Source organism: Myxine glutinosa, chromosome 10 (genome assembly GCF_964187855.1).
Source record: "Myxine glutinosa chromosome 10, kmMyxGlut1.1, whole genome shotgun sequence".
NCBI classification, from domain to species: Eukaryota; Metazoa; Chordata; class Myxini; order Myxiniformes; family Myxinidae; genus Myxine; species Myxine glutinosa.
This window is the reverse complement of record NC_136270.1, coordinates 62,907,048-62,929,231: the sequence shown is the minus strand read 5'-3', so window position 1 is coordinate 62,929,231 and position 22,184 is coordinate 62,907,048.

Below are 22,184 nucleotides of genomic sequence, written 5' to 3'. Positions count from 1 at the left end.
ATCCTTTACATTCGTCATCAGCTGTATTGGTCCATACTTCAGCCCTGGTACGTGTATGATGCAAATGGGTTCCGTGTCAGATGTACAATGCTTTCGCTTCTTGTGGGATGTCGAAGCCATGGTTAGATGCACGGGTCTCCAAGTATAGATGTCAGCATCGCAGTCTAAGTCCTACTCGCATCTGAAAGTACACATAAAATAAGAATTAAAAAAGCAGTTACTATTTTGCTTAAGTTAATAACAGGGGTTATTTATCCATATATCAAGATATCCATTATTTATAATTAGTATAATCTGCAAATAGAAAACTTAAATATGTAAATTGACAGCAGTTAAACTTAATTAATTCAAATGGTTGTTACCTGTTTTCTTCCATATTGAGGAGAGATCTTAACTATGTATTTAAAACATTCATTTGTGGAAAATGAATCTGAAATGCAACTAAAATAGGCATGGGTTACATATTCATTTCTTTTAGTGACAATCCCCATAGTTGTAGGAGAGGGCACTGTCATGTCACTTTTGGTGGCAAATTTGGATTTTGCTAGCTAGTGACAATTTTTCTTGTGATCTAAAAAGTGAATCAATTAATTACAATGCATATAAAAACATTACGGGATCATGCCGATGGGTATTGCCTGCATAACTGGATTCAATATAGTGCATGTTAACGTTCCACAACGTTGAATCTAAAACATTCAAATGGCTGTTATTTCAGATTGGCTCTTGTTAGAAAAAATATGAAGGTATCGCCTGAAAGCAAATGTAATACACGATGAAGAGATTAATACAACATTGAAAAGTTTCCATGTAAATAAATGTTAAAAAATCTGATTGTGAAATAAATACCAATATTTCATTGAAGAAGCAGTCGCGGGTTGAATTATTGTGTTCCGCAGAGCTGTTTATTTAACTAGTTGTCCCAATAGTTTCATTTACCACATATTCAAAAAGAACAGCTCATAATCTTTCATTTGGTATATCATATATTGAAATAGGAGCTATTTGAGGCCTCTGGTGGAAGATTATAATCAGTAGTCAAAGTTCGGTCGACGTCGGAGAGCGTCGGCATAATTATGAGGGTACCCTACTTTGTTGAGCCGAAATGGGCATTGCATCCCTAAATTTTTCTTGGTAACATTTGGAATCGTGTTTAGTATGCCTCTGGGCTTCAAAAAAAGTTGGTTTGGTTTAGAGGTGGGGGGGATGCTCGTGGACCATATGTGGCCCATGGCCTAATATATATATATATATATATATAGACTTGGCATTTTATATGGAATATTTTTTTTTTCTTAACTTGGGTTTACTTTCGTAACTCAGTATATCAATGTGGTGAGTTTCTTTTACACTTTGGTGATTTATTTGTTAAAAGAACCATGTCACTGATTGTCTGTCGCAGCAAGAAGTCAACAACAGGATTATATCACAGGTGGCGTGGCAAAATGTACGGACAGGTGCATTTGATGATTGGCTTCACAGTCGGGTATACAAGGGTTGTTGCATTCTGCATTCGTGGAAAACAACTGCTGCACGTCTCCAAAAGTTATTGCCGCTTCCTCTTGAGATGGTCCGTCAACTCGACAATGCTATTTTGTCATGGAGTGGTGGCTTTACGAAATTACGGCATGAAACAGCGTGCTATTGCTCGGCAGTATGGCATCACTCAAGGTCAGGTGTCAAAGATCCTGAAACGAAATGCTCAGAGGGGTGTCCCTACTCCAATACCGAGGCCAGGACGTCCCCGCAGAACCACAAGGAGGGATGATCGCCAGCTGCACCGGTTAGTCCGCAATGGCCGTACCAAGTCAGCTAATCGGCTTGGGGCTGAGTGGCAGCAACTGACAAATGTGCCTGTATCCATAAGGCTAGTCAACCAACGACTGGTTCAAGCAGGCTATCGTGCCAGGCGTCCCCTGAGAAAGCCACGCCTGACCAGACAACACCGCCAGCGCCAATTGCAGTGGGCCAGAGAGCACCGTCAATGGGAGCCAGGACACTGGAATCACGTGATCTTCAGTGACGAGTCTAGATTTCTGGTCTATCGTCAAGATGGCCGCGTCCGAGTGCGCAGACAAGTGCATGAAGCCTACAACAAAGATTGTATAGTGCCAAGCGTCCAAGCTGGAGGTGGTGGGGTGACCGTTTGGACTGCTTTTCATGCAGGGGGCAAAACTGACCTGGTTGTTCTGAATGGAAACCTGAACCAGTTCAAGTACAGGGCCATTCTGGAAGAAACATTGCTTCCATTTGCTCGTGCAGCCTTTCGAGGAAACTTTGTCTTCCAAGATGACAATGCACGGCCTCATCGTGCTCGCATGATCCAACACTTTCTTGCTGACCGTGGTGTAGAGCATATGGAGTGGCCTGCCATGTCCCCGGATATGAATCCGATAGAGAACTTGTGGGCAGAAATAACGCATCATATCGACCACTTGGACCAGCAGCCGACCTCTGTGCGTGAATTGCAGCAGGCTATTGTCACTGCATGGCAAGCGATTCCTGTCCAAACCTTGGCAAATCTCGTGAACAGCATGCCTCAACGTGTGCATGCTCTCCTGAATGCTCGTGGGGGTTACACGAAGTACTGAACTGTAATTTTACTGTCCGTAATCCCAGTCGTAATTTAACTTTTGTTTTTGTTGAAATTTTTTTTGCCTAATGTGCAAAATAAAGAGATACTTCTGGAAAACGTACAGAAGTTTAACACAGTACTGTCTGTGAATTGAGTTCGATATCAGTTTACATCACTTTCAAGGATCAATTTATTTGTTTCGAAATGTCAAATGTGGTTTTTGTTTCTTTTAAAGGTCACATTAACAAAATCTAGAATAATTTCAACATAATTCCAATGAACTTTTGGTTCTAAGACATCTTGAAAAGTAAGTTCACCCCCACAAAAAAAATATTCCATATTAAATGCCAAGTCTGTGTATATATATATATATATATATATATATATATATATATATATATATATATATATATATATATGTATGTATATATATACATACATACATACATACACTACCAGTCAAAAGTTTAAATACACTTTTAAGTGTTAAGTACACCAGTAAAGTACATAAACTTTTGATTGGTGGTGTATATATACAATATAGACTGTGATTTGAAAAAATGTGTCCCCATCTTTAATGTATCCATAAAACCCATAATCATGCAAATCGGAGGGAAGTTATTCCAAGTTTTGATCAAAAATGTGTGTTTTGTTAGTTAGGTCACAATCCCCAAAAGGGTCGAGGTCCCAAATTAAATATCAGAAGCACAACTTCAGTGCAGATACCATATAATGATGCAAGAACATCTTGGAAGGTTTCGCGGTCTTTGAGATTCCGCATTGGCAAAATTGAGCGATGACAAAAAACGCTTTTTTTTTTCAGACCGCCATTTGTCCTTGACCTTTAACCAAGTGGGGTAAGATGTAAATTAAGCATAAATGTGACATGCTCTAGAGTCTAGACTATCAAGAGAGGGCAATTTCGTTCCGGTCGGACAAGCTTTAGTCGAGTTACAGTAAGAAAAAATGTTGAAATGTCTATAATTGGGTGATGTCAGTTCTCCTCGGGGTCTAAGAAACTTCGTAGTCCCATTAAAAGTGGGGACGCTAATTATAAAAAGAAACCCAACAACAGCGATAAGCCTTCCCCTATCCTAGAGGTACAGGAGGAGGCTTAATGATCGACACGACCGAAATGTATTCATTGTGCTCTCCAATTTAGAGTATGTAGAGTAACTTGTTTGGAGTGACCATCAATCTTTCAGGACAATTATTTGTTTGGGTGTTGAAGGGTTTCCCCTAAAAGTAAAAGCTCAATATGTTGTCACATGATCACACGCGTACTTACTGCATGCTGTGAACGTCTTGCTTATACGCAGTCATGACACCATTGTGATGTGCCCATGAAGTTGGCACCCTTTACCCTTTACCCGATTCAAAGTTAGGGTTGTACCATTACAAAAATGGGGGGTGTTGTGGATTTATTTGTACAAAAGGTGGATGCGAATGCGTAAATGGGGTAAATTATGGACTATGGTAATCCGATAATGGTTCGATTCCTGTAAAGACCTGAGAAACATAATGTAAGACACGAATAGGGCAATGGTTCGAATCCGGTAATGGACTCAATCGGTTAATCCTTCGAATGCAGTAATGGTTTGAATCGGGTAAAGTTTTGAAGGGGGTGGGGTGCGGGGGCAGTGTGGTGAGATTTGTTATAGTTGTTGCTGACGTTGTGTTTCTCAGGCCATTAAGGATTAAATCCACTACCGGATTCGAGCCATTAACAGATTCAAACGTTCACCGGATTCGAACCTTTAGCCGATTCAAACGTTCACCAGATTCGAATCTTTAGCCGATTCAAACGTTCACCGGATTCGAACCTTTAGCCGATTCAAACGTTCACCGGATTCGAACCTTTAGCCGATTCAAACGTTCACCGGATTCGAACCTTTAGCCGATTCAAACGTTCACCGGATTCGAACCTTTAGCCGATTCAAACGTTTGCCGGATTCGAACCTTTAGCCGATTCAAACGTTTGCCGGATTCGAACCTTTAGCCGAGTCAAACGTTTACCGGATTCGAACCATTGCCCTATTCGCGTCCTACATTAATATGTTTCTCGGGCCTTTACAGGAATAGAACCATTAACCGATTACCATAGTCCATAATTTACCCCATTTACGCAAAGCGCATCCACCTTTTGTGCGAAGAAAAACCCACAACACCCCCCATTTTTGGAATGGTACAACCCTAACATTGAATCGGGTAAAGGGTGCAAACTTCACGGACATCGTTGAGATTCAGATGTACCATACACTGTTACAGACCGTCTTTGCTGCCAAAAAGGTTTATCGGCAAGGGTTATAATGGGAGGTTTGCCATTGCCTTCCCAGCAGTCGTCAGGGCAGGAACTTGGAATTTGTTCTTGGTACCAACGCCAGCCGGATTTGGCGGGAGGATGTGTATGAATGAAGAGTAGAAAAGCGGGAGGGCCGACGGGAGTTGTGGGAGATATGTTGAAGGCAGCAGGAAGTTGGGGTGTGAAGAGAATGGCAGAGATCTGTAATCTGGTGGTGAAAGAAGGCCGCATTCTAGTGGATTGGGAACTGAGTACCCTCGTCCCTCTATACAAGGGGAAAGGTGACCCTCTGGAGTGTGGCTCGTACCGAGCGATAAAGTTATTGGAGCATGGAATGAAGGTATTGGAAAGGGTGTTGGAGAGGAGGATAAGGAAGAAGGTGAAGATCGACGAAATGCAGTTTGGATTCATGCCAGGAAGAGGAACGACAGACGCGCTCTTTATTGTGAGGCAGTTGCAGGAGAAGTACATGGAGAAGAGGAAGAAGTTGTTTCTTGGGTTTGTTGATCTGGAGAAAGCATTCGATCGGGTTCCACGCAAAGTATTGACATGGGCATTGAGGAAGTTAGGAGTGGAGGAATGGTTGATCAGAGTAGTGATGGCAATGTACAAAAGAGCGTGCACAGCTGTAAGGACGAAGGACGGGAACAGTGGTGAGTTTGAGGTGAAGGTGGGAGTGCATCAGGGGTCGGTACTAAGTCCACTACTATTTGTAGCTGTGATGGAGGTGCTGGCTCAGAACGTAAAGGAGGGTTTACCGTGGGAGTTGTTGTATGCAGATGATCTGGTGTTGATTGCGGAAAGTATGGATGGACTGAAGGAAAAGATGAACAAGTGGAAGGAATGTATGGAGACAAAAGGTCTGAAGGTGAATATCGGAAAGACGAAGGTGATGGCAAGTGGTAAAGCATGTGGTGAGGTGGAAAGAACTGGGAAGTGGCCGTGTGCTGTGTGCAGGAAGGGTGTCGGAGTGAACTCCATTCAATGTACAATGTGCGCCGAGTGGGTTCATCAAAAATGTAGTGGTTTGAGAGGGTCATTAACCAGTGTGGCAGCTACATTCAAATGTAAGGTGTGCACAGAGTGAGCTGCAGATGGAGGAAATGTTGAGTTGGATCTTGGAGACGGCGTGAAGCTGGAAAGTGTGAAAACATTTTGCTACCTCGGAGACATGCTGAATGGAGAAGGTGGATCAGACTCGGCAACGGTTGCTCGAGTGATATGTGCATGGAAGAAGTTTCGGGAACTGAGTGGCGTGCTGATGAGGAGGGGAGTGTCGTTGAAGCTGAAGGGAAAGGTGTATGCTGCATGTGTGAGAAGTGTTATGATTTATGGGAGCGAGACATGGGTCATGAACGTAGAGCAGCAACGAAGGCTGGAAAGGGTGTAAATGCGAATGGTTCGGTGGATGTGCGGAGTGTCGTTGAGAGAGAGGAAGACAAATGATGAATTGCAAAAGATGATGGGAATAGAGCCTGTGATGGATGCTGTGAAGAGGAACAGGTTGAGATGGTTTGGTCATGTGTTGAGGAAGGATGAAAGTGGCTGGTTGAGAAGAGTGATGGAAATGAATGTAGAAGGAAGTAGAGGACGGGGAAGACCGAGAAAGACTTGGCTAAAGATATTGGAAGAAGAAATGCGGGCAAGGGGGTTAACAAGGAGAGATGCAGAAAATAGGGCAAAATGGAGAAGATTGTCATGGGGACCGCAAGGCTAACCCCCGCTCTAGCAGGGAAAATGGCCTTAAAATGCATGTTGTTGTTGTTGTACCAACGCCAGCTCACCTACTTTTCTCACGAAGGACTTTATTGACGTCTACCAACTAATGCTGGCAGACGGGACACCCTGTTTATGATCCATCAGAGGGACGGCACACGTATTGATGAATCACCCTTCCTGTGAAACACCAGCATGGTATTTTATAGCTGGGTCGGGATTCAAAGCCAGGCTAAACATCTCAGAGGGGAGTTATGCGTACCTCTAGGCCAGCCCCATGGCACCATAATGTGATGTAATTTGGTGGTAAAAAGATTCCTATCGTATTTTAATTCCTGTTTTATGGTCATACTTTTATTTTCACATCCCCCAGAGCAGCCATCAATTTTTCGCTCCAATAACAAACAGCGCTTGGTTAAAGTGCTTCAATGTGTCGGGCCTTGTCCTTTTAGTTGCTGTTATGGTGACCTCGCATCAATGGAATACATCAATAATCGTGAGAAAGTCTGGCAGATAAAATTTGATATGATTTCTTCTTGGGGCCATTTTTGTGATCTCGGAGATGAAATTCCGAGATTGTTTTGTCAACCAGGTAAGATTGACCTATTGTATTTGTTTTAACATCCATCTCCGGCTCATCGAGTACCTTGTACTTGTACATCTGTCGCATGCAGGAGAAAGACATGAGTAGACATCGGAGTACCTTCTTATCAATTACAAGGATATTAGTAGTTAGTAGGTCATGGATAAACACGTATGGTACCTGGGATTTGAACCTGATTTCCCTACATCATGAGCCAGGGATTCAGGTGAGAACACGGACCAGCTAGCCTAAACGTTTACTTCAACCTTACACCGTAAAAGTTACTTTGTAGTTTACTTTTAAGTTTACTTAAACGTTTAAAGTTAAGTTTACTTTTAGTTCCTGTAATTTCATCACCTGGCAAAATGGTTCAAATGTAAAACCATTAGTTGTTCATAATTAGAATGCTGCACGACTAATTTCATGGGGTTAGACCATTTGATGGGGGTTGACGGTTTGACGGTGTCGGGCGGTCAGACGGGTGTCGGGCGGTCAGATGGGTGTCGGGCGGTCAGACGGGTGTCGGGCGGTCAGACGGGCGTCGGGCGGTCTGACGGGTGTCGGGCGGTCCGGTCGGATGGGTGTTGGGCGGTCTGACGGGTGTCGGGCGGTCAGACGGGTGTCGCGCGGTCAGACGGGTGTCGGGCGGTCCGGTCGGATGGGTGTTGGGCGGTCTGACGGGTGTCGGGCGGTCCGGTCGGATGGGTGTTGGGCGGTCTGACGGGTGTCGGGCGGTCCGGTCGGATGGGTGTCGGGCGGTCAGGCGGTCCGGTCGGACAGGCGTCGGGCGGTCAGACGGGTGTCGGGCGGTCCGATGGGTGTCGGGCGGTCCGGTCGGATGGGTGTTGGGCGGTCTGACGGGTGTCAGACGGTCCGGTCGGACAGGCGTCGGGCGGTCAGACGGGTGTCGGCGGTCGTATGGGTGTTGGGCGGTCCGACGGGTGTCGGGCGGTCCGACGAGTGTCGGGTGGTCCGACGTGTGTCGGGCGGTCCGACGGGTGTCGGGCGGTCCGACGGGTGTCGGGTGGTCCGACGTGTGTCGGGCGGTCCGACGAGTGTCGGGCGGTCCGACGAGTGTCGGGCGGTCCGACGAGTGTCGGACCGTAATTAGCCACAATTCCTTCGAGCTCGTATTGCTCACGTATCCATCACCACCTCATAAATATATTTAAACATTTGGTTGCTTGCAGTGCGCACATACTACCAGAAGCCGCCTGGGAGTTGAATAAAGACAACAGTGACATTTTAGAAACAAAAACTTCTGTAACTCTGTTGCAGGTAGATGCAGGTAATAATGGCCCGAGTCCGGTGAAACCCGTTTGTGGCTGCAGTTTGCACACTCTGTTCGATCTCGCCAACACTGTGACGTGTGGGGAACTGTGGAAAGGAAATTGTGGTCAGCTCTCCCACGTTTACAGGTGATTGTAGGTGGCAGCGGTTGTCTTGTTTCCCTGTGATGTGTCCAAGTATTAGAAATCGAATTCCTTGTATTTGCTAATTTGACTCCATGTAATCTGGTTCCCTTTCATCAATTTATCAAATAATTTATTGGTCATGATTTAAGGTTTTTTTGGTAATTTGCCCTGGACTTCCCCTGTTTCCAAAATGAACATATTCCTTGGACTGCACGAAAGGATACAACTAGTTTATTAAACTAGAACGGCATTCGGTAGAGCACATACCTCCGCAGGGCTGAACAGTTTACGTTTTGTATACCACTGATAGACCGGATCTGCATTCGAATCTTCACCAAAATCTAACAATTTCGTCCTTGTCACACACCCAACCTCTCCACCAAATTTCGTCCAAATCTGTCCGAAACCTTTTGAGATATCCTGTTCGCATCAAACAGACACACAGACAGGGGTGAAAACAACCTCGCCCAAATTTGGTGGTGGAGGTAATTAGAGGACCATCTAAAGTGATTTAGAAAGTCGGTATTTTAAAAGAAACACTAAATATCGTATCTACCTTGTGGTTATCAAATAATAATTATAAAAGAGGTTACTTCAAAGTGACTTGTGAGGAAGGAAAGATGGGGGTTTGCCAATTTGGGATTTAGCTTCCAACAAAAACAAGAAAGAGCAATCAGAGATCGCAAACCCTCGCCAGGATGTATTTTCAGTGGTTTTTAAGGCTTTTGTGTTGAAACAAATATGGCGGCCAAACACATGACAGATGACGTCATTTATTATTTTTTTTCTAAACTAATTTATTCCTAGTTATGCTCAAGAAATGTCATCTTGATCGGGTGAAGTTTTGTACTTGTCGAATTATGACGTCATAATGGAGGCACCTATGACATCATCGTTCACAGATGTTATTCCCCATGAAGAGTTCTTTACAATGAGCCATGTCTCAATATTTTCTATTCAGCACTTTCGGAGATATAGTGGTGCAAAGTTTTTCGGTTTTTCCAAGATGGCCGCCGCACCACCTGACCTATGACGTCATAATTATAATTATAAAATTCTACAGGTGGAGTTGCACCTATGGTGAAAATTTCCTGTCAATCCTAGTGTTGGTGTTGTGTTGAGCCTGGTGTTGGCTCAGCGGTTCGGGCGCCGGCTTGGGATAACCTAGGATCCTGGGTTTGAATCCCGGTCATCACTGAATTAATGCCAGGGGGGTTGACTCAGCCTGTCGTCCTTCCGAGGTTCGCAAATTGAGTACCAGTTCACTGGTAATTCCCTGTGTGTTGCAAGAGGCGACTAACAGGGTTGGCGCCAGGAAGGGCATCCGGCCATAAAACATTGCTTCAAAAAGGGGACCACGGTGCCCAAAAAAGGCCAACCCCTGCTCTGTGGGGAAAAATGGCCTCTAAAGGTGGTTCTTCTTCTTTCTACTCGGACCAACGGTTGCAGAGAAAATCATATTTATTCTGAGCGGACAAACAAACAAACAGACAAACGGATTTCAAATGCAATACCCTTTCCTCAGGCGAGGATAATAAAATGGGTAAAACAAATATATGTACCTAGCAATATAATTATCCACACTTGAAATCTATAATAAAAGGCAATGTGTGTGTCTCCTCCAAAACTCCAAAACCATGAAACCTAGCGGCCCCAAACTTTGCATACATACTTATCGAACTCCAAAGGGGTGCATGAATGAAAACTGGTTGTTTGAGTGTGTTTAAACACCCCGTTGAAGATCATTTAGGGGGAACTCGTCACAAAAAAAAAAAAAAGCCTTACCAAAATGGTGGTGTCATCTTGGTCAGCCCTCTGTCACAACGCTGGGTTTCTTAAGCCACCATTTTGTTTCAGCCTATTCAATGGTTCTGTATTTGGCAGTCTTAGAAACACTTTATAATTTGTCATTTTAAAAATAAATGTTATTGATCACAATATATAAGATAGAAGATGATTTGTTGTACTGGATACCACAACAAGTGGAGCTATTTCCGCCACATGTCAATTTTGGAGTTTCGGTGACATCCACGTTTTATCCATTATAGTAAGAGAAAGATGTCAAGATATGTCTTGGCCTAGATGGGCGTGTGCTCTGAACTGTCTCGTCTTGGATTATTTCCTTTGCAGAGTCCAATTGCACTTTAAGCTACCCTTCTTAACCACCAGTTGGGTCATGGTCCCATCGGAACGCCTGGATCATGATTGCAGTGAACCCGGGTTCAAATCCCATACACCATGCATCACATGTGCTTGTCCATTCTCAATTGATGGCTTTGCAATCCATGTAAAAGTACACTACTATCTACTAATGTCACATGCAATTTATGTATGTGCTCCTCAATAAACCCGAGACTGTAGAAATTTAAATGCCAGAAGGGTTGCTTCATTTTTTGGAGCAGGTCACCTTTCAGATGAACATGGAAATGTGGCTGACCTGTCCGTAATTTTTTTTTTTTTGTATGCAAGATCGATGCTCGTGAAAGAGCGAGTACATTAAACACACATTAGCACATAAAACACAAAAAACATAAATGGACACGTAAAGCAATAAAGGGAGGGGGAGACAAGATGGGGAGAGGGAGGGAAGCACACAAGCACAACAGTAAAGAGCAGGAACATTAAAAAAAAAAATTTTTAATACAAAATCGAGGCTCGTGTAAGACCTAATATTAATGACAAAAAAAAAACGGGCACATAAGACATAATAAAGGGAGTGGTAGACAAGATGGGGGGAGAGGAGGAAGCACACAAGTACAACATTTGAGAGCAGGGACATCGGGAGATCTGTGGGAGGGAGAGGGCTTGGGGAAAGGAGGCGTGGGAATGGGAGTGGGGGGTGGGAGAGACAAAAACTACATGGACACAGTTAGGACTTCCAGGACAGAAGTCGGTATTTCAGAAAAGTGGATCTGGGGTGAATTAACGGGGGTAGAAAAGATCAAGGTTTTGCATGGGGGAAGATAAGAGATGGTGGTGAACAGCTGTTTTAAAGACCTGGAGGAAGGAGTTCTATTGAAGAGAGTGAGGGAGTTTGTTCCAGGGGCGGGAGAAAAGAGGAATGAAAGAGTGAAGGTGAGCAGAGAGTCTTGATTTTGGCAATTTCACCAGAAGAGGGTTGCTGGCAGATCTTGTGCGACTTGCAGGAGACAGGGCTGGGCTAGAGAGGAGTCGGTAGAAGACAGAAAGACCACCAACCTTTCTTCGGTGAGTGAGTGAAAGGCCCTCAGAGTTAGCTTCATCGCGGGAGATTCCAATGATTCTGAATGCTTTGGTTTCACAGCGTGAAGCCGAGCTAGGTGTGAGGCAGGAGCACCAACCCAGAGGGAGAGCAGTATTCCATTGAGTTGTGGATGAAAGCCTTATATGTGGTGAGGAGCTCAGGTGTGCCAAGGAAGGACTTCGCACGACGGAGGATGCCTAGTCGGCGACTGGCTTTGGAGGCCACCTTGGAAATGTGTTTTTCCCAGGAAAGATCATGGCAGATTGTGAGACCCAAGAGCTTGAGTGACAGAACTTCTTGGAGAGGATTATTCAGAAAGTAGATGGGAGAGTTGTCCAGACGGTCTTTTCGGAGAGACATTGTAAGAGTGTGAGATTTGTCAGGATTGAAAGACATGTTCCAAACATGTCTGTGATTTTGTCCAGGTCTGCAGAGAGTGAGGAGGCTGCAGACTGCCGATCTGAGGGTTGAGATATGGTGCGGCAGAGAGTGGAGTCATCAGCAAAGATATAGAAAGGATTTTCCAGACAGTTTACGTCTTTTCAGAAAGATCATTGATGAATACCAAAAATAGCATAGGGCACAGGACACTGCCTTGATCCAGCATGAACAGGAAGAGGAGATGAGAGAATTCCATTCATCACCAGACGTTGACTGTGAGGAATAGGAGAGGAAGTCCGCAAGCCATGCGTGGAGATTTCCATGGATACCAAAGGAGGAGAGTTTGGTGAGCAGAGCGGGGTGCCAGACCGTATCGAAGGCACGTGGTATGTCAAGGGAGACAGCTCTGATTTCCTGTTTGACATTGAGGACTTCCATCCATTGTTGAGAAAGCAGAAGCATCATGTCCAGAGTAGAATGACCTGGTCTGAAACCAAATTGATGATCAGAGATCAAGCCATTGGAGAAGAGGAAAGATTTGATATCCGAAGCAATGATCGATTCCATGACCTTGCTGATAATTGGGAGCAGGCTGATTGGTCTGTAGTTGCAAGGATCTGTCTTTGCACCTTTTTTGTGTAAAGCGGTGATGTTGGCTGATTTACAAACTGATGGCAGATGACCTCGAGCAGAAGAGAATAGAGAGAGGGTGAGATGGAGCGGCAGAGCAGGATTTTAGGATCCGTGGGCCGATGCCGTCTGGTCCAGTTGCAGAATCAAAGTCGAGGTTTGAAAGATACCAATGTTACCAATTTACGAGAGTCGTTATTTTTGCCAAATGACGCTAATATTATTATTGTTGTTAATAGTATTAGTATTAATGAATAAAGTGTATGCTTTGTTACAATACTATAATTCTTTTTATTGCTTGTGGACGTTGAGAAGCCCAGACTTTCTTTGGAAATGAGCGGGTCGTTGTGTGCCGGTACATTGTGACTTGTGGTCTAATCGGTGCATAACGATAGAACACAGAGCGCTGGTGATCCGAACCATTCCACCAGCACTTGGCACAACATTCACGTGGGAATGTACCATAAATAACTCAAACTACAGGGCTGCTAAGGAGTTTAAGATGTGTGTGACGTTCAGAGAAGATGAGGAAAAAAAGGCTGAGCATTGTAAAAACGTCAAGAGGGTTTTCGTGAGTTCATGTGTATGGAAGGGTCGTGAAAGGTCTGCAGGAAGGACATTAGGATTGGAAGGCCCACTACCAACCTCGTTTGTCTTATTGCATTTCAGTTTGCCTTTGTTAGCTCATAGATGTCTGATACTTTGATAGATTGAGACAGTCTTCTCAAGGTTCCCTCAATAATTCCTAAGAAGATCTCCTCAAGGTTCTCTCTAATCAGTTGATCCATTTTGGAGTTCCATTTCCTCAAATGCCAAGAGGACTTTGGTAATATTTTGTCTGCAATGCCGTGCACATGCAGACGTGTACTTACAGAACTGTGGCTTAAACTGTTTGGTGGTTGCTGTTTTAGCATGTTTGTGTGTGTGTGGCACCCAACACATCACCACAACCGAAGACCATGTGAAAGGATCATCCTAAGGGTGGATACACACAAAGCCAATCTTCCCATCTGCATTTGCCTTATGGGTGTTAACGATCCAAAAAGGGTATGCCACTGTGTACTGGTACCCTGACTAGTTGACTTCTTGTGGTTGCTTCTCAACTTAGTGCTATAGCTGCAATATGGAGGAATGCTGGGTATAGATGGACATGACACAGAGATGATGCACCAAACGGCGTTTAAATGCTCCTTATTTAACTTGTGAGGGACGAGGAATGATTCTTTGTAAAGTTTTAAACTGATACAAGATCGAGGCTCGTGTAAGAACTAACATTAATCACAAAAAGACAAACGGACACATAAAACATACAATAAAGGGAGCGGGAGACAAGATGGGGAGAGAGAGGGAAGCACACAAGTACAACAGTAGAGAACAAGGACATCGGGAGATCTGTGGGAGGGAGAGGGCTTGGGGGGAGGAGGCATGGGAAGGGGGGTGGGGGGTGGGAAAGGTATTAAACACATGGACAATGCAAGGACTTCCAGGAAAGAAAGAAATTGGTATTTTAAAAAAGTGGATCTGGGGTGAATTAACGGGGGTAGAAAAGATCAAGGTTTTGGATGGGGGAAGATAAGAGATGGTGGTGAACAGCTGTTTTAAAGACCTGGAGGGAGGAGTGGGATTGAAGAGAGTGAGGGAGTTTGTTCCAGAGGTGGGAGAAAAGAGGAATGAAAGAGTGACACATGTACATAATTGATTTACATGAACATAAACATGTACATGTACATAACTGATTTAAATTCTTGACAACACGGTCACCATGCGCATCAAGTAGAACTTGTAGTAACATAATGTTGCCTTTATACCTAACACAGTACTATATTGTAAAGGCCTTTCTGCATAATTAGGTTTCATTTCTGCAATGCGTGCAAACACCGCCTGAACAACGTTGCTTAATTGGAGATTGCCTGTTAATGAGAAGACATATTGGAAGCATTGTCAGTTCTGTTTTTATCTAGCTGATGTGGCAAAACACAGCAAGCATGGATGGTTGTTGGGATGGGGAGGGCAGGGGAGAGGGGATTGAAGGCTTTGGAGGGACGAGGAATACTTACAAAAATGAAAACATTTCACTTGAAAGACATTTAAATATTTACATTTCAAACTGGTTGTGGTGAAAGTTGCTGTGATATTGTCTCCAAGAGTTGGTGTCAGAGGTGGGATGTGAGGCCTGGAGCATCTGAGAGCAGTGTGTCGTCCTATTTCTATCCGTCCTCCAGATATCCTCCGCACAGAGTGGCGCGGTGTCCACAGATTTATAAACATGGATATCTTTGTGTATACCTTCATCAACGGTGCCTAAGACCAAACCATATATTGTTAAGCTTTCAGCCAGTTGCTCTAGTCTGGTAATGCTGGTGAGACGGGCCCGAGCGAGAAAAGGGCGGCCGACTCCATGTCAAAACCATCCAAGGAATTATTGTAACCGATATTTTATACGTCGATAGTCTATAAGTGCTTCAGAGGCCGATGAGGGTCCTTCTGTTCGAAATGAGTGGGACGTAAAGTCTGTTTCATACTTGGGAATGGCTCGGGGAATATCCACAGTGCAATTATTGCTTCATACGGTTAGTCAAGATATAAACGAGCAGTTTAAAATGGAATTAAAGTCACATTTTAGCTTTGGATTGCTTAGTATCCCCACAGGTGGTGTAAAAAGGAAATGAGTAAAAGGTTCCCTTTTCAGGATAAAAATTTCACACTCAGGTGAAGCGCAAGCGATTAAAGGTTGAACTTGAACGACGCTTGGTAGAGAGCATTCCCGACCAAGCATACCCACCGATAGGCCGGATCTGGATCCAGATTTTAACCAAAATCGAATTGGCTTGTTCCTGTCACCTAACTAACTCATCCACCTAGTTTTGTCATAATCCATCCGTAACTTTTTGAAATATCATGCTATGTATCACTTTTGGCCCTAACTCTCAATAGTAGAGAAGAGTAGTAGTACCACCTTTCGAGGCCATTTTTCCCCGCAGAGCAGGGATTGGGCTTTTTCGGGCACCGTCGTCCCCTTTTTGAAGCAATGTTTTACGGCCGGATGCCCTTCCTGCCCCCAACCCTGTTAGTCGCCTCTTGTGACACACAGGGAATTACCAGTGAGCTAGTGCTCAATTTGCCGACCTCGGAAAGATGACAGGCTGAGTCATTGTGAGTCAACGCCCCTGGCGTTAATTCAGCGATCGACCGGGATTCGAACCCAGGATCCTAGAATCCCAAGCCAGCACCCTAACAGCTAAGCTCCATAGTGGAGAATCACTTGGGAAAATATAAATAATTATCGTATCTGGATCTTCATCAAAATCGAATCATTTCATACTTGTCACACACCCAACCAACCTGTTCACCAAGTTTCCTCCGAATCTGTTCACAAATTTTAGATTTGTTCACAAAAACAGATTTGTTCACAAAAAATTCCTCCAAAGCATGAAGCTCACGTTTCGAGCCTTAACCCTTCATCCGGAGAAAAAGAGGGGCCAACGTCCGAAACGTCGGTTTTCTTCTTGCTTCCCACGACAGTTAGCATACCTCAATCAAGGTCCTGTTATTTTAGTCTATTGTCCTAACACATGAAAGTTTGTTACCATGAGTCATGTGACTATAATTGGTTTACTATGTTTACATTTTTATGTTTACATTTTACATTACATTACTTCAAGCAGCCATCAATCATCTGGACTGGTCTCCCATCTCTACCACCTCTGAGATCAACTCATCCTGGGAATTCTTCCAAAGTAAACTGCTCTTTCTCATGCACAGATTTATCCCATCTCGTCTTCAGTTGTCATACCCTTCCTCCCGTCCATGGTACACGGAATCTTGTGGTGAGGCTGTTGCCCAGAAACAACTTGCTTTCGTCTCCTGGAAAGCAAATCCAACGGAAGGAAATCTCATTTCCTTTCACAAAGCCCGAAACAAGTGTGTGTCCACCCTCAGGAGAGCCAGGAAACAATATCTCTCCGTTCTCAGGACAGAACTCTCTTATCTGTCTCCCTCTTCCAAATCCTGGTGGCATCTGGTCAAATCTGTTTCTGGTGTTTGTTCCCCCTCCATCCCCTCCCTCACCTCAAACGGCCACATGGCTGACTCCGCGCGTGAAAAAGCTGAATGCCTCAACTCTGTGTTTGCCTCTAAATCTTGAGTCCCAAACCCATCCCTCTCTGTACCCACCATACCCAGTCGTACCCAGCTACTCCTGGACTCTGTGTCCTTTCCTCCTGAGAAGGTGGAAAAGTTTCTGTCAACCCTCGACTCTGATTCTGCAACTGGACCTGACGGCATCAGCCCACGGGTCCTAAAACTTGTTCTTCCGCTCTTTCACTCCCTCTCTCTGTTCTCTTCACACTCTCTTTTGCTCAAGGTCATCTGCCATCTGCTTGGAAATCTGCCAACATCACCACTTTGCACAAAAAAGGTGCAAAAACAGATCCCAGCAACTACAGACCAAGCAGCCTTCTCTCAATTATCAGTAAAGTCATGGAATCCATCATTGCTTCAGATATGAAATATTTCCTCTTCTCCAATGGCTTGATCTCTGATCATCAATTTGGTTTCAGACCTGGTCACTCTACTCTGGACATGCTGCTACTGCTTTCTCAGCAATGGATGGAGGTCCTCAATGCCAAACAGGAAATTAGAGCTGTCTCCCTTGACATATCACGTGCCTTCGATACGGTCTGGCACCCCGCTCTGCTCACCAAACTCTCCTCTGTTGGTATCCATGGAAATCTCCATGCATGGCTGGCGGACTTCCTCTCTAGTCGTAGTCAACGTGTGGCCCTGAATGGGTTTCTCTCATCTCCTCTTCCTGTTCAGGCTGGAGTTCCCCAACGCAGTGTTCTGGGCCCTGTGCTTTTTCTGGTCTTCATCAATGATCTCTCCGACTCTCTTGAAAATCCTCTCTATCTCTTTGCTGATGACTCTACTCTCTGTCGCTCCATTCTTCATCCCTCAGATCGGCAGTCTGTAGCCTCCTCACTCTCTGCAGACCTGGACAAAATCACAGACTGGTCAAACAAGTGGAACATGTCTTTCAATCCTGACAAATCTCACACTCTTACGATGTCTCTCCGAAAAGACCGACTGGACAACCCTCCCATCTACTTTCTGAATAATCCTCGCCAAGAAGTTCTGTCACTCAAACTTTTGGGTCTCACTATCTGCCATGATCTTTCCTGGGAAAACCACATTTCAAATCTGGCCTCCAAAGCCAGTCGCCGACTGGGCATCCTCCGTCGTGCGAATGTCCTTCCTTGGCACACCTGAGCTCCTCACCACGTACACGGCTTTCATCCCCAGCTCAATGGAATACTGCTCTCCCCTCTGGGCTGGTGCTCCTGCCTCACACCTAGCTCGTCTTCACGCTGTTGAAAGCAAAGCATTCAGAATCATTGGAATCTCCCGCGATGAAGCAAACTCCATGGGCCTCTCTCTCACTCACCGCAGGCAGGTTGGTGGTCTTTCCGTCTTCTACCGACTCCTCTCTGGCCTTGCCCCCCCAGCTCTCTCTGGGCTCTGTCCCGCAAATATTCCTACAGGTCGCACAAGATCTGCCTGCAACCCTCGTATGGTTAAACTGCCAAAATCAAGACTCTCTGCTCACCTTCACTCCTTCATTCCCCTTTTCTCCCACCTCTGGAACAAACTCCCTCACTCTCTTCAATCCCACTCCACCCTCCAGATCTTTAAAACAGCTGTTCACCACCATCTCTTATCTTCCCCCATCCAAAACCTTGATCTTTTCTATCCCCGATAATTTCACCCCAATTCCACTTTTTGAAATACCAACTTCTGTCCTGGAAGTCCTTGGTGTCCTTGTGTTTTATACTTCTCCCCCCCCCCCCCCCTTCCCACGCCTCCTCCCCCCAAGCCCTCTCCCTCCCACACATCTCCCCGCTCTTAAATGTTGTGTGCTCTCAAGTGTTTGTGTGCTTCCCATTCTCTTGTCTTCCGCTCCCTCTTTTTATATATTTTGTTTGTCTGGTTGATTTGTTTGTGAAGTAAATGTCAGCTCTTTCACGAGCCTCGATTCAGTCTACAAAAAAAAAAAAAAAAAAAAAATCCGAAAAGTCATGGGATGCACAGTTTATTTGACGAAGCATTGTGCGTGGCCATTTATACACCTTGGAGGACCTCACAATGTCCTAATCCTGTTGTCCATATTCTGACATACCCCAACGACCCTGTAATGAGGCTTCATGAACAATGTCTGCTCATAGCTTCATATAAACCTGTTTCCACAGCTGCTGCCCTCGGAGTTCTGTCGTCATGTGAACCTGTGCATTGGTCCTGATGAAAGGTTTGTGTGCGCAATTCTCTTCCGTGGTATTTTTATTTATTTTTTATTTATACATAATCGAGGCTCGTGAAAGAGCTAACATTTATCACACAAACAAATCAAACAGACTAAGAACCAAAGTATATAAAAAGGGGAGCGGTAGACAAGATGGGGAGAGAAGGGGAAGCACATAAACACAACATTTGTGAGGGACATCGGGAATGTGTGGGAGGGAGAGGGCTTGGGGGGAGGCGGCGTGGGAAGGGGGTGGGGGGGGGGTGTGGGAGAAGTATAAACACAAGGACACCAAGGACTTCCAGGAAATAAGTTGGTATTTCAAAAAAGAGGATTTGGGGTGAATTAGCGGGGGTAGAAAAGATCAAGGTTTTGGATGGGGGAAGATAAGAGATGGTGGTGAACAGCTGTTTTAAAGACCTGGAGGGATGAGTGGGATTGAAGGGAGTGGGGGAGTTTGTTCCAGAGGTGGGAGAAAAGAGGAATGAACGACTGAAGGTGAGCAGAGAGTCTTGATTTTGGCAGTTTAACCATAAGAGGGTTGCAGGCAGATCTTGTGCGACCTTTAGGAATATTTGGGGGACAGAGCCCAGAGAGAGCTGGAGGAGCAAGGCCGGAGAGGAGTCGGTAGAAGACAGAAAGACCACCAACCTGCCTGCGGTGAGTAAGTGAGTATTCATTGGAATACAAGGATCAAACTGTGCTGATGCTCACCTGCCGCCTCAATGATCACTGGTCAACAAAATTTTAAAAGTTTGATGGTTCTAGTATATTTTGAGGTGATTCTAACCAACATGAACCTGTAGATTTCGATTATGCTGTCCAATTTTCACGAGCACATCCAGTTTTTGAAAACCTGTATACCATAGGAATACCACTTCATTTGAAATTCACAAACCTCTTGTTGACCCTGAGAAGGTATTCTTACCACCACTTCATTTGAAACTTGGTTTGATGAAGAACTTTGTGAAGGCCATGGATCAAGATGGTGCTGGCTTCCACTACTTGCTAATGAAGTTCCAAGGCATTGTATCTGAGGCCAAAGTAAAGGCGGGTGTTTTCAATGGTCCTCAAATTCGTCTTGTACTCACTAATCAGGACTTTGTAACGAGACTATCTGAGCTGGAAAGCGTTGCTTGGGATAGCTTTGTGGCTCTTGCTAACAATTACCTTGGAAATTTTAGAGCACCAAATTATGAAGAGCTTGTGGACAAGATGTTGAAGAGTTACCAGGTGCTCGGTGCTCGAATGTCACTCAAGATACATTTCTTCCATTCTCATCTGGACGTCTTTCCACAAAATCTTGGCGATGTCAGTGATGAACATGGAGAAAGGTTTCACCAGGAAATTGCCATCATGGAGACTCCTTATTCGTTCGTTCGTTCTTCGACCACGTGTTTCTCCCCCATTTCCCCAGATAGATTGTCAAATTTCAACTCGTTATTTTATCGTCCATGCGATATTGTTTGATTACAGTTAGTTTTGGTTTGAATTTCCTGTAACTCGTAATTAATTAATCGTGTTCTGCTCCTCGTGTGTGGCCTTGTAGTTGTACCCCCGTCGGTGTTTTGTTAACTTAAGCGTGTTTTGCTTGGCTCTTGGTTTTTTCCCTTCTACCCCGAACATAATACTGTCTAACGTTCTAAATCCCCACCCCCCCCCCCCCCCAAAAAAAACAAAAAAATTTATTTTCTTTTCTCCACGTGTACTGTTGTCTCATCCTGTATTTTCTGTCCAGGTGTGCTGTTCGCCCCACCCCCATTATCTCCTTGCCATCCACCGTTTGCCCTGTTCACGTGACTCGTGGTGGTCCCTCTCGGCTCTCCCCCCGTTGGTATTTTTGTGCATATAAGATTGTTCATAGTTCTGTTTAAATATTATTTAAATATGTTTAACCTTTCCCCTTCTGTTTTTTATTCAGTGGTATATTACAACACGCTGTTTTTCTTCCTATTTAAAAGGCTTTTCTCATTTTCCTCTCCAACTCATTCCACTTCAAAAAAAAGAAATTCAATATCTTATACGTCTCCCTCACTACATGGTCTAAATTCACATTCATTCCATCCCTCCTCCATCGTTCTGAATCGGATTGCTAACTTGAAAATCACAACAAACCCAATTTGTTATCAATGTTCGTCTTTCATTAATCATCCACTTTCTAAACTCCCCTCTTGCCCCTCCCATCCAAATCCCCCCCCTTGCACCTACACTCCGAAACTTCCCCCTTGCCCCTCCACTCTTAAACTCCCCCCTTGCCCCTCCACTCCTGAACTCCCCCCTTGCCCTTCCCCTCCTAAACTTCCCCTTTGCCCCTCCCCTCCTAATCCCCCCCCTTGCCCCTCCACTCCTGATCTCCCCCCTTTCCCCTTCCCTCCAAAACTCCACCCTTGCCCCTCCCCTCCTAAACTCCCCCCTCACTCCTCCCCTTCAAAACTCCCGCCCAATCCCTCCCTTTCAATTCTCCCCCCATACCATTCCTCTCCAATTCTCTCTCCTCCCCCCTCCTCCTCCAAGCTGCCTCCTCCCCACTTCGTCTCCCTTCTATCTCATACCTCCACCCCCCCAAACCTTCTACTTTCCTCTGCCCCCCCTCAAACAACCCCTCACTGTGCCGCATCCCTTCACCATCAAACCTTTCATCCTCCTCATCCTTCCCTTTCTTGGAACTCTTCTGCAACATCTGAAACACTATCAACTGCTCTCCCTACCTCCCCCTCTCATCCTTCATCTTACCCTACTCCTCCCCTCCCCTGTCCTGTACCCGATGCTCCCCCTCTCTCTTCATTAACGGTATGGACCTCAAACATCCGGGGCCTTCGCTCAAACCTGACTGATCTCTCCATACAGGTTGCTTCTGACAATCCAGACTTGATCTGCTTAACAGAGACTTTCCTCCTTCAAGATGTCTCTGATTCCTTAATATCTCTTCCTGGTTACTCCCTCCTCCGGTATGATAGACCTGAGTCTCGGCCTGGTGGTGGGGTGGCTATCTTTGTCAAAAACTCTCTTCCTCACTCTCCTTGCACTGCTCTCTTTCCTCCTCACCCGCAGGAGTACCTCTGGT